The sequence below is a fragment of the Canis lupus genome, chromosome 22 (assembly GCF_003254725.2).
Source record: "Canis lupus dingo isolate Sandy chromosome 22, ASM325472v2, whole genome shotgun sequence".
Taxonomy (NCBI): Eukaryota; Metazoa; Chordata; class Mammalia; order Carnivora; family Canidae; genus Canis; species Canis lupus.
The window spans coordinates 483689-497631 of record NC_064264.1 but is presented as its reverse complement, the minus strand read 5'-3'; the positions used below and the strand labels follow the sequence as shown (position 1 = coordinate 497631).

The window sequence follows — 13943 nt, the reverse complement described above, 5'->3', positions numbered from 1 at the left end:
ATTGCAGGTTTTGGGAAAAACCAATATTTAAACCTATGTTCTCCCATTTTGCTACATCCTGTTACTTATCTGAATTCCCATCTAATGTTCACACTATGCCACATATGATCACCTTACTAAAAAAACTATTTTCCTGCTAGACTTTAGATCAAATAATTCAAATTACTGCTTTCTGCGTTCCTACTGTTTGCTTACTTACATCACAACTTTTGCATATTAGCTTCCTCATCTACAGAATATATAACAAGGATACACACACAAATATATGTACATACATAAAAACTGTTGGTTTACATCAAAAACTAATCAGTGTAACTCACTACATTAAGAAGATTTTCTTAAAGTCATATGATAATCTGAACATATGCATTAAAAACATTTGACAATTCCATATCCAATCGTGATTAAAAAAGAAACCTCAGCAAACTGGGTACAAAAGAGAACTTCCACAATCTGATAAAAAGAATATACAAAGAACCTACAGTTAACAACACACTTACACGGTGAAAGGTTTCACTCCCCACCTCATCCCCCAAGATCAAGAACGAGGCAAAGATGTCCATTCTCATCACATTTACCAGCACATTCATTAAGCAAGAAAAGAATAAGCACACAGATATGAAAACATGTAAGTAAAACTGTCTATATTCACAAACAACATGATTCTGTATGCAAAAAAAATTCCCAAAAAGCTACTGTAGGATAGTGAATTTAGAAAAATAAGAGGTTATATAAGGTCAAAATAGAGAGATCAACTCTATGTGCAAGCAACAATCAGAAATTGGAAGTAAAGACTAATGAACAGTTGCATCAAAATATCTGTGGCAAAACAGAGTGACAACAATAAAAATCACTGAGAAAAATTAGACTAAAAAAATCTGAGATTACCATTTCCATGAATTAGAATAATAAAGTGTCCACTTTTCCAAATTAACTTACAGATTTGATGTAATTTCAATCAAAATTATAGTAGGCAGGGTGCCTGGCTAGCTCAGTCTAGTAGAGCATGCAACGCTTGATCTTGACATTCTAAGTTCACACCCCTCGTTGGTCTTAGAGCTTTCTTAAAAGAAAATGCAGCAAGCTTTCTTGTAAAAATTATCAAACTAATTCCAAAATATTTTGGAAACTCAAAAGACCTAGGATAGATAAAACAATTTTGGAAAAGAACAAACTGAAGACTTAAACTGACTTCTAGATTTATAAAATAATAGACTGACAGTGCTGTACCCAGCAAAAGACATAGAAATCAACAAAACAGAAAGCCCAGAAACCGTTACAACTAGCCAAATGACTTTCAACAAAGCTGCCACAGCAATGCAATGGGGAAAGGATTATCTTTTTAACAAATAATACTAATAGGATTATAGTTAATGATGCATCAAAAAATGAACCTCAATACTTTCCTCCCATGAGACATATAAATTCTAATGAATCATGATCCTAAAAGTAAGAGATCATGCTATAAAACTCCTTCAAGAAAATACAGGAGAGGGGATCCCTGGGTGGCTCAGCTGTTTAGCACTGCGTCCAGCCCAGGGTGTGATCCTGGGGTCCCAGAATCAAGTCCTGCCTCGGGCTCCCGGCATGGAGCCTACTTCTCCCTCTGCCTGTGTCTCTGCCTCTCTCTCTCTCTCTGTGTCTCTCATGAATAAATAAAAAAATCTTAAGAAAGAAAGAAAAAGAAAATACAGGAGAAAAATCTTAGTAACATTGATTTAGGCAAAAATTTCTGAAACAGGATACAGAAAGCACAACTCTAAAAGAAAAAAATTAATTTAAAGCTTCTGCTCTTCAAAAGACACTGTAAAGAAGGAAAAAGCCATAGGCTGAGAGAAAATATTTGAAAAACATGTATCCAACAAAAAGGACTTGTATCCAGAATATGTCAAAGATTCTCAAAACTCAATGAAGTAAGATAATCCAATAAAAAATAGGCCACAGATGAGAACACTCACTTCACCAAAGAAGATATACAGGTGACATATAAATACACAAAAGGATGTTCAACACCATTAGTCATTAGGGAATGCAAACTAAAACCAAATTGAGATACCACTACATAAACCATGTTGTCTAAAATTTAAAAGACTGAAAAAACTGAAGTGTTGGACAGATGCAGAGCAACTACAACTCTCATATTCCCAGTGAAAATGCAAAACTAGTACGGCAACCCTGGTAAACAGTTTGCCAGTTTCTTATAAAGTTAGATATATTTTATCACCCACCAACTGTACTCCTATGTATATGTCCAAGAGAAATGAAAAGTTATGTCCATAAAAGGACCCGTCTGCCAATACACAGTGACTTTATTCATAATGGTCAAAGAAAACAAACAAACAAAAAACATAAATCTTCCATCTGGTAAGAGGATAAGCAAACTGTAGTATGGCATACACTGGAGTATCACCCAACAATTAAGAGGCACAAACCACTGAAACATGCAACAATATAGATGAATCTCAAAAGCATTATGCTAAGTGAAAAAAGCAAGACCCAACAGACTATACATTCTATGATCCCATTTACATGACATTCTAGAAAAAGCAAAACTAGATAGACATAGATAGAGTGACAGGAAGCAGATCAGCTGTTTCCAGGAGATGATGACAGAAATAAACTGCAAAGGGACACAGCACAAGAAAATTTTTTTGGAATGGTAGATATATACTTTATATCATGATCATGCTGTTGACATGATATTCACTTTTATCAAAACTCATCAAGTTTTATACTTAAAAGTACTATATTTTATTGTATATACATTGTGGCTAAACAAAAAAGACAATAAAAACAACAACAAAGGAAATATAAGCCAGTACAAATGGAGGACCATATATTTAGTGACAAATTAAAAAAAGGAAAGAAAAAGGTTCTAGAATACATATGCAATTTAGTTTGCAGCCTGGGGTCTTATACCATAAAATGCTGCCTCCTTTCTAAGAATGCCTTTCTAAAGATCCAGGTGAGAATACTCATTCTCAGTCTTTTCCATGGACCAGACAAGATGTGTGTACATGTGCACACGTGAACACACACACATACACACAATCCATGGGAGTACTGGACTTCTGTCTTAGATAACTATGTATCCTGTTCTTTTCCATTTAATGCAATATAACAAAATGGAAGCATCACAGTGTCTTTACTCTAAGGAGTACTTTAGGTACTTTAATCTCTTATTAACAGTAAGTTACTAGGCATATAGTTCATAACATGGCTGAGAACTGGATCCAAGTAGACTATAGTATTAGCAAACTCATTTGTTAACTCATTCTTTTCGTAAAAATATATGAAGAATTAATGCTGTCAGTAAATGAATAAGTGGCAAAAATCTGCAGAGAATTAAAAGTTATTGATTTTAAAGAAATTAGGTCAATTAGTAGTTCCTAAACTATAGCAGGGCTAAGGATAACATCACACTTATGAATTAACTGCAGAAAGATAATATATGTATATAATCACATGCTAAATTTTGTAGTATTTATAAATGCTGTAAAAATTCGTTCATGGTATGAATATCAACAGAGTTAACTACTCTATGCCAGGCACTGGGGTTAGAAAGGATAGTTCTTGCCTTTCTGGGGCAGGAAGGCTGGTTGACATTAGCCAGATAGACACACAGATTACTAAGTAATAGACATTATGGTAAACGCTATGAAGGAAAAATGGCTTGCTTTCTTTTCTTTGTTTTTTAAAGGTCAAAACAAAATCCTATGCTGCAGTGTTTATTAATGGAGATCACACTCTCTCAACTCCCTGAGCTAGTCTCTTGTCCTGATACTTTTCCAAAAACTTCTCTATCCCATTAAAATTCCATCTTTCTTTAAAGTACCAATGGTGCCTTCATGAGGAAGTCTTCTCTGATCCCTACAAGAATTAGAAGTTTCTCTTTTTGGAATGTGATGGAGAATAATAAAAACAGGAAAATGTCTTGGGACGCCTGGGTGGCTCCGTGGTTGAACATCTGCCTTCCTTTTTTTTTTTTTTTTTTTTAAAGATTTTATTTTATTTATTCATGAGAGACACAGAGATAGAGAGACAGACAGACAGAGAGACACAGGTAGAGGGAGAAGCAGACTCCATGCAGGGAGCTCAATGCAGGACTCGATCCCGGGTCTCCAGGATCACACCCTGGGCCGAAGGTGGCGCTAAACCTCTGAGCCATCCGGGCTGCCCTAACACCTGCCTTTGGCTCAGGTCGTGACTCCAGGGTCCAGGGATCGAGCCTGCTTCTCCCTCTGCCTGTGTCTCTGCCTCTCTCTGTGTGTCTCTCATGAATAAATAAAATCTTAAAAAAAAAAAACAGTAAAATGTCATAAGCACTATCTAATTTAATCAACAATAACCATGAGATATAGTTATCATTATCCTCATCTTAAAATTGAGGAAACTAAAGCTTTGAACAAGAGTATTAGGTTACACCTCTAATTAGCTGCAGAACCAACAAACTTAAGTCTTTATAACATAAACACACTCCTTAACCAGTACATTTTAAATACATACTTTACATTTTAATTGAAATGCTAGTATAAATTCATGACATATTTTCTGTTTTAAGGAAAAAAAATGTATTTCCTAACTCTCTGTCCACTGAAAAGGCCTCAAAACAATGACCAACTCAATAGTCCACCTCTAAAACCCAGGTTATCATCTTTATTTACATATGCCACTTCCTAATACACAGAACCTGATATGATTCCAGGTTTGGGGCAAAAATACACAAGATAAACTTAGAACAAGTGGTGATATTAGAGCGCAGGTTCCAAAGCTTTTAAAATAAAATTAAATCCTTTATGTTTTATTTCAGAAATGTCTCAGTGGAAATCTTAAAAATGAATCTCCCTTCTTGCCAATCAAGACCCCCAAATTTTATCTAGACACATGGCCACCCACTCTGCCTTACAGTAAGTGTGGTCAAGTTCTAGTTGATGGACTCCGATTGGAGCTGTCATATACCAGTTTTAGGTCATGCTCACCCAGGCGGCTGCCTGCCCTCCTCGTTACTCCTTCTCACAGGCTGAAATTCAGTTGTAGTGTTGAACTAGGTAGAGTGTGTTGTAAAACCAGTTATCAATCATTCAGATAAAAGCAAAGACTAAGTGACAAAAGAGAAGGAAACTGGGGCCTACACAACAGTTTGGGGCAGAACCACCCTATCTCCCAGACCACTAATTCTGTCTCTGATGGGAGAGAAAAAGTTTTCCATCTTTTTAAGCCTCTACTTCTGTTATCTAATTACAGCAGCTGAACCAATACCCTAAAAAATAAACTTGCCAGAAGATTTTCAAAATCCTTGAAGGTTCAACTAGATGCTTGTCTATTTCTTTTGCTCTGTTGCAGAACATTTGCATTCAAAGAAGCACTCTATGTGCATTAAAGGCAAGGAAACACACTTCTAAATCAAACTAAGGTTTAATGCCTTTGTGATTTAAGAAACAGAAAGCCGGAACTTCCAGGATCAAGTCCCATGCTAGTCCCAGTTTCTCAGATTTGCTTAGATAATGTAGATGGACAAAAGCTTCAAATAAAATGTTAACATTTTTAGTGACATAGAGTATTTCTTAAATCTCCTTTCTCAAATGTAACACAGCCTTAGCTCTTCCCTCAGTACAAACAACAAGAACAATCCACGTAACACAGCCTTAGCTCTTCCCTCAGAACAAACAACAACAACAATCCACGTAACTAGGATCAGGACCTTATTTTTAGGATACTGGGATATCCTTCCCAGTAGATATAAGAATAGTTCTACGACTCAAGATTTAATCCTTCAACTTCCTTTCTCTCCTAAGGTTTTACCTTTTAACAATCCCCAATTCTTTTTTTTTTTTTAAGTTTTTATTTCTTTATTCATGAGAGTCACAGAGAGAGGCAGACACACACCCAGAGGAAGAAGTAGGCTCCCTGTGGGGAGCCCGATGTGGAACTCGATCCCAGGACCCCAGGGTCATGCCCTGGGCCGAAGGCAGATGTTCACTGCTGAGCCACTCAGGTGTCCCAGCTCAATTATTTTTCTGATTATTTCCAAGAACAGTTTAAAATCCTAAAATACTGAAACTGAAATGATCTGAGAAAAGGTATATGAAAGAAAGCAGCTACCAATTCTAGCATTTCTTACTTGCTGCTTGGGATTAAAGAACCAATGCACTGGGGATCCCTGGGTGGCTCAGCGGTTTGGTGCCTGCCTTTGGCCGGGGGTGTGATCCTGGAGTCCCGGGATCGAGTCCCAAGTCAGCTCCCAGCATGGAGCCTGCTTCTCCCTCTGCCTGTGTCTCTGCCTCTCTCTCTCTCTGTCTATCATGAATAAATAAATGAAATCTTTAAAAAAAAAAAAAAAAAAAAAACAATGCACTATATTACAGCATCTTTAGATTTCTTTCTAATAATGAGACTTTTATTAAAAAGGAAAGGCTTGGGCAGCCCAGGTGGCTCAGAGGTTTAGAACCTGCCTTCAGCCCAGGGTGTGGTCCTGGGGACCCGGGATCGAGTCCCATATCTGGCTCCCTGCTTGGAGCCTGCTTCTCCCTCTGCCTGTGTGTCTCTGCCTCTCTCTCTCTCTCTCTCTCATGAATAAATAAATAAAATCTTTAAAAAAAAGGAAAGGCTTATTATTTGCCACTCAATTGGTCATTTTTAAATGATTAATTTTATGTTATGTGAATTTCACCTCAATAGAACAATCCAGTTAAGGAAAACTCCAAGAAAGAACAAAGACAAAATGGAAGTAGGAAGAATTTAAGAGTGACAATGATGATGGTGCTAATAATGGATACATTCAGAAGTCAGAATAGAGATGGAAATGGGGAAAAAACTGTTAAAGAAATAACTTCAAGGATAGGATTTTCCAAATTGAAGAGCCTGCCAGGAGGCCACAACACCTATTGGTAGTAAGAGAGGTTAACAAGTAACAGAATGAATATGGTAAGAGTGACAAAAATTAAGCCCTAGAAGTACAGAAAAGAAAATGCAACTAAATGCCTAAAAGCTTTACAGAAGGTAGCATTCCGACCAGTATCAACAGAGACTGAGTAGGTTTCGGAAAGAGAGGGGTGAGAAGAGATAAGAAGCGTCCCAGAATTATGGAACAGGCAGCGGTAAGAGTGTGGTGGACTCCATACACAACAGGGACACTGTGGTGTTAGTGAAGCACCCAGTGCAGTGTAAACCAAATAAACCATGGGGAAAGTTGGGATGAAATCATAAAGGGCCTTTTATGCCTGGTAAGGGGAGTATAGATATCCAAAGGTAAGAAATAAGGGCAAAAGGGAGAACGCCTAAGTAGCATCAAAACTCAATGAGAGAGATAAACGCAGGTAGGAATGGGCAAAATGGGTGGAGGGGGTCAACAGGTATAAACTTTCAGTTATAAAATAAAGAAGTCTTAGGGATGTCAAGAATAGCCTGGTGACTGCTGTTAATACTGCACTGAATATTTGAAAGTTACTAAGAGAGTAGATCTTAAAAGTTCTCATCACAAGAAAAATTTTCTGTGTTATAATCAATGTTAACTGGATTTACTGCAGTGATTTCATAATATATACAAAATATCAAATCATTATGTTGTGCATCCAAAACTAAATTATATGTCAATTATATCTCAATAAAATACATACACCCCCCCCCAGAGCAGCAGTGCCCTAACAGTTTATACTGTAGTGCCATTCATGCTTAACAATTATTAAGGACCCTAAAGAGCTTTTGTTTATTGGTTATGTCTATCTACTGATGCTTATGGAATCAAAAATTAAAAGTAAGGAAGTTTAAAGACAATGGCTAGAAAAACAAATCTTGGGAATCTGCTTTATAGATGGAAATCTGTATGTATTTGATAGATGAAGCTCTGGGAATACATGAAATTGCCTAAAAGGAGCATGCCAAATATATATGAAAAAAAAAAAAAACTAAGATCAAGCCAGTAACAAGCGTAACTGGATGGTCATAAAGCAAAATTAAGGATTAAATGAAACCGAAAGCCTAATGAAAGCCAGGACAGTGTAAACCCAGAAGCTACTTTTAAGAAAGTATTCAATAATGCTGGCAAAACCTCCGAAAGAGAAAAATTAAAAACGAATGACTGAATCTGTTAAGATGATTATGTTACTAGTGACCTTATTAAAAATGGTAGAAATCAGAAGCTAGATTGCAACAGATTAAAGAATAAAAAAGGAGGTAGGGAAGTCAAGAAGATATCAGAAATAATTTCTAAATTTGCTAGGAAAGGAAATAAGGAAATTTAACAGTCACTAGAGAAGGAAATAGGGTATGCAAGGGTAAAGATACGAGTTTTTCCATTTATTTCATTTTTTTGGAATGGTTGATCCAGGGAGGCAGAGTTATACAACCATCGCTGCTACCTAATTTCAGAGCATTTCCATCACCCAAAAGAGAAACCCTATTCACATTAGCATCAACTCCTACCCTTCACCCCTAGCAACCACTGTATGTTTCTGTTTCCATGGAATTACCTATTCTGAGGATTTCATATGAATGGTATCATGCAGTGACTGGCCTTTTATATCTGGGTCTTTCACTTAGCTTATTTTCAAAATTAGGCCACGTTGTAGTATGTGTCAGAATCTAATTCCCTTTTAAGGCTAAATAAAACATTCCATTATATGTCAAAACCACATTGTGTTCATCTGCCCATCAGTTTCCACTTTTTAATTATGATAATTAATGCTAATAAGACATTTTATGTCGACATATTTTCATTTCTCTAGGGTACACAGGAAGAAGTGGAATTTGGGGCTCACCGGATAACTCTGGGTTCAACTTCCTAAGGAACTGCCAAACTACTTCCCATAGCAGCTACATCATTTTACACTCCCACCAGTAATGTAGGAGGGTTCTAGTGTCTCTACATTCTCACCAACATTTGTTATTATCAATCTTTTTTATTACAACCATTATAGTAGTTATAAAGTGGTATCCCATTATGGTTTTGATTTGCATTTCCCTAATGACTCATGATGATAAAACATATTTTCCTGTGCTTACAGGTCATTTGAATGTCTTTAGAGAAATATAATTTCAAATCCATTGCCTATATTTGAATTGGGTTGTCTTTTTCTTTTTGTGTTATAACAGCTCTTTTTATTCTGGATACTAGGCCCTTTGCAAATATTTTCTCCTATTCTGTTACAGACTTTTCTTAATAGTATCCTTTAAATTGCAAATGTTTTTAACCTTGATGATTTCAAACTTTTCTATTTTTTCTTTGGATGGGCTTCTACCATCATGTCTAAGAAACTGCTGCCTAATCCAAAGCCCTGAGTTTTTAGTGTGCATGTTTTCTTCTAAGAGTTTCAGCTCTCACATTTACATTGCCCACCCATTTATTTTTGTATATGGTATGAAGTAAAGTCCAGCTTTACCCTCCTGCATAAGGATACTTAGTTTTCCAGTATCATTTGTTGAAAACATTATTCTTTCCCCATTAAATTCTTGGCTCATCTGTTGAAAACTGAATGACCATAAACATGTGGGTTTATTTCTGAACTCTCAATTTATCCATTGGTCTAGATATCTATCCTTATGGACTATTTTACAGCTTTTTGTTTTTTTTTAAAACCCCACGCTAGAACATGAGAAGTAATAAACTTGAAAAAACCAACAGACTAGTCCCAGCCATGCCTCTCAAATGAGAATCAGCTATACTAAAACTCATTTTCCTCACTTTCACAAAATTGGGAATTAAGTGAGATGGGAAATCACCTTGAAACAATAAAGAGTAACAAAATTAAGGCTTGTTTATTACTCTTCTTAATGATTACATTCAACTTCAACGGCGTAAGTTATTTTGGCAGCCAAGAATAAAAGAAAGTAACACAGTAAGAATCTGCTTCTAAGAAACAGTGCCTTACCATGTAGTAAGCCCTCCATAAATTACTGTAATTAACCACTTTCCACTTGCTTTATATTCTTTTCATTCATTCTCAATGACTATTAAGATTATGGAAAACCAATTGATAAATTAAAATCATGGTACTTCAGGTTCTTTCTTTAGCAATTAGTTCCTTGAAAAAAAGAAAATCAAGTACATTTCCCTTAGGCTATTTCTAGTTTTTTAGTATTATCCAAATAAGTATTTAAGGATGGTTCTCTTCATACGATACTGAATAAGGAAAGACAAATTAAGAAATTATTAAACTTTAAGCGATTTCTATAAAATTTAGTAATAATCTGATTTATTTAGTTGGTAGTCCTTACACACTTAGTTACAATGCATGTCCTGTAAGTTAAAAAAAATATATATATTTTTTTTCACTCTAGTAGTTTAAGAGCACTCTCTTCAAAGAAAAGAGCAATTAAATTACTTGGCAATCAATGATACGAAAATAATTTTTTTACAAAATTTTTCTCCAACAAATTTCAATGGTGAGGTCTAATTTTTTTAACTGTATTGAAAAATAATTACCCACCATAAAGTTCATCCATTTTAAAAGTGCCCAATTTAATTATTTTTAGTAATTTATAGAGTTACACAACCACACCACTCAGTTTTAGAACATTTCCAAACCTCAGAAAGCTCCCTCTTACCCATTTGCAGTCAGTCCCCAGTCCACCCCAGGCAATCACTAATCTACTTTATGGATGATCCATAAAAATGGAATCATACATATGTGGTCTTTTGCATCTTTGTTTTGGAGGTTCATTCATGTTACAGCATGTCAATAGTCCATTTCCTTTTCTTGCTAAATAGTATTCCAAGTTTATTTTATATCTTGTATAAAACCCACAATTTTATCCTCTTTTATGAGATTGAAAAAAAAGTTGCCAAAATTACCTACTCCTTGTATATTCCACACTGTTGCTACTATCTTTCTAAAATCCAAATCAGATCACTTTCTCAAGAACTACACTAAAATCTCTTCAATGGTTATTACCATCTACATTCCCTGGCAGGGCATACACAATGGGCCATGCCATCCATCCAGGCTCATTTCCTCCATCTCCCTGAACACTCTGCCAACTATCACTACTACTGAGGTATGTATGGTTCCCTCACTGTCTCTTCTATCACTTTTAGGTCTTTGTACTCATCTACTTCCCAACCTGAATTAATCTTCCAAAGTCCAACTTGAGGCATTTCCTAGTGCCAGCCTCACTTTCTCAGCAGCTTGTGCTGTGATCATTTTTCTTCTTAAACTAGGCCATAACCGTTCACCTCTCTCTTACCAAACTTATGCTCCTAGTATCCAACCTTTTTTCTGAGCATCACTGGTGTTCAGTATCTGTTCAATTAAACTGAATATATTCTGACCACGAGCCACCTTCTGCTCACTTCATTAAGGAAGATCAATTGTACTCTCAACCTCATGGAGAAAATGACCTGAAAGTAGTATAAACAATTTGAGGTCTAGGGCACTGGTCTACAAAATAGGGTATACTCCAGAGGTCAGCAAACTATATAGCCCAGCAGCCAAATCCAGCCCTTGGCTTGTTTTGGTAAATAAAATTTTATTGATGACAGCCACATTCATTCACATTGTCCACAGCTGCTTCTTGCCGACAGCAACGGAACAGAGTAGTTCTAACAGACCGAGCAAGCTAAAAAGCCTATAATATTTACTACCTGGTTTCTCTAGGTTTGAGAACTCCTGGTATATATACATCATGATGTGAGGAAGAAAGTTGTCAGAACTTCCTTTGTCTAAGTTTTTTCATCTCATCTTTTAAAATTTCTATTTTTGTAGATATTTTTAATATAAATAGAGGAGGTGTGTATGTGGATATAAAATACACACACACATATATCTATAATTATACACATGTAATACCTAAACACAAATATGGACAAACATAAGGGATAGTGCATGCCCATATATTTTTTTCTAATAGAGACAACTCAAAAACAACAAAAAATAAAATAAAATAAAACCTATTAAGTCTTAAGTCAAGTTTTAGAATTTAGTTGAAAATTTGGCAACTAGGATTATTATATGAATAGGGTTCCGTAAGTGCTTCAAAGCACAGAGAAAGAAGCCTACAATTAAACTTTTTCCAAAAAAAAAAAAAAATGCTCAAAACATCTCTCAAAAGTCTTTTTATTGAGCTAAAAAATGTTATTCAATTAATGCAACAGTCCCAATATTCTTCAAGTTGAATGCAATAAAATATGAGCTACCTATATAAACTGCTTCAAACATGGTTCTGCTTTTTAAAAAATTACAACAGACAAATCATTTGAAAATGTGTCCATCTCCAATTGCCTGATATACAATCAATACATGATAAATATATAAACTAGTGAAGAAAATATCTCAATAGCTAGTTTTTTTAATCCATCTGTACTTATAATGCAATTTTGTAACCAAAATGTTCCTTACCTATGAAAGTAGGCTGCTTCCTTTTAAAACAACAGATACTAACCTAAGGTTCTGAGGGCCCAGGAAATACAAATTCCTCCCCTTACAGATTTTAAGGTTAACAAGTTATTAGTTCCTAATAACTCTAAAGTTGGGGCCTGATCATCGTCATCAACAAAATTATAAACTAATTTACCAGTTGAACCTGGATTTCTCAGGTTAGGGTTATCACTCTACGTTGAATCATACTCTCCAACAAATAGTCACAGCCCCCAGAGAGAACTACACTCTACTCTGCTCACCTTTAAGGCTTTTTCTGAGGCCTTCCGAGATGACTAGCATCAGACTTTTGAGGAAGGCTAGCCATTAGACAAGGCTTTTCCCCACGATCTGACTGCTTGAAGTGACATCCAGGATCAGGTCGATCCTGTATCCAGGAATCATGACCCTCCCTGAGGCACCAGTCATCATGAGACAGTCAGTGCACTTTGGCACTTCTTGAAAACCACTGGGCTGCTCCTTTAGCTGAAAGGAAAAAAAACATCAAAACCACAACAAACAAAACAAAGGGGGAAAAAAATCAGTAATTCAACCTGAAAAGACAGATTGTGGGGAAAAATAAACCAAAACAGCCTTGTATAGATCAAAATGTAGCCTTGTCTTGATGTAAAGATCATAGTTTCAGTCACTGCACAAAGTTTATTCCCAATACACAAATCTAAAAAAATTTATATCTATTTTATTACATCTGAAGAGAATAATTGAAAATGGAAGTTTACATTTAAAAAAAAAACTATTTATGGAATACAGCTAAATAAGAATAATGAAGGTATTTATAAACAACCAGCAGCCTACGGCTTATGTGAGTGTGCCTCACCAGGAGATCAAGTTCTCAACTTTTTCAAGCTCTCAAATTGTAATCTGACTTAGAGATGCATAAAATACATCTAACAGGCTGACTTTAACTGGGTTTAATTGGTAGAAAACTGCCAATACGGTTAAAACCAATCTACAACTATTCTTAAACTATATACTGATGAACAGAAAAGAAATTAGGCTTATGTCCTCAACTAAATTGACACTAGAACAAGGTATCCCCAAACACACAATGCTCTTGTCCCAGCATTTTGAATTTCAATGTTCATGCTTACTTGAAATGAGCAATTTGAAATGTTCACATCACTACGGCCTTAACATTAAAAACTTAAATACCTGACAAGTAATAAGTTGATGTAATGTTTATTTATTTAATCTGCTTCAAAATAAAAACTCATCAACATCCAGAGATAAAATTCTGCTTGTTTCTCTGTTTTTAAGTACAAAATACTTTGCCTAGGACACAATGCTAAGAAGGCAAGAAAAAGTTTTTGAGCTATTGTTTTAAAAGTTGGCTCATAATTCCTTTAAAAATTGGTACTTTATCAAAGTACCAAAGTACTAAAGATAATACTTTATCAAAGAATTATTTTATATTCCTTTCTACTATGTATCCAGTATCACTATTTCAGTTAAAACTACCACCGTCCACATAGATCTCCAGTTGGAATCTTCAAAATACTATTAGACTTTCTCTTTTTTCACTTCTTTGAGAATATGATTAAAGCTACAGACCTCTCTGTCTCCCAGAAGAAT

The 13943-nt window shown here is 35.5% G+C and overlaps 1 protein-coding gene across 3 annotated transcripts in view; it reads right to left on the bottom strand.

The window, feature by feature from the left end:
- Window positions 1-13943, bottom strand: part of INTS6 (integrator complex subunit 6) — a 90722-nt gene that overhangs the window by 46999 nt on the left and 29780 nt on the right. Inside the window, exon 1 of one of the 3 annotated variants that reach the window (XM_025478398.3) lies at window positions 12614-12754. The exons of the other annotated variants lie outside the window; for them this stretch is intronic. The gene's annotated coding sequence lies outside the window, so the exon portion shown is untranslated. Of the gene's footprint in view, window positions 1-12613; window positions 12755-13943 lie in introns of those variants that run through there. 3 annotated transcript variants of the gene reach the window in all.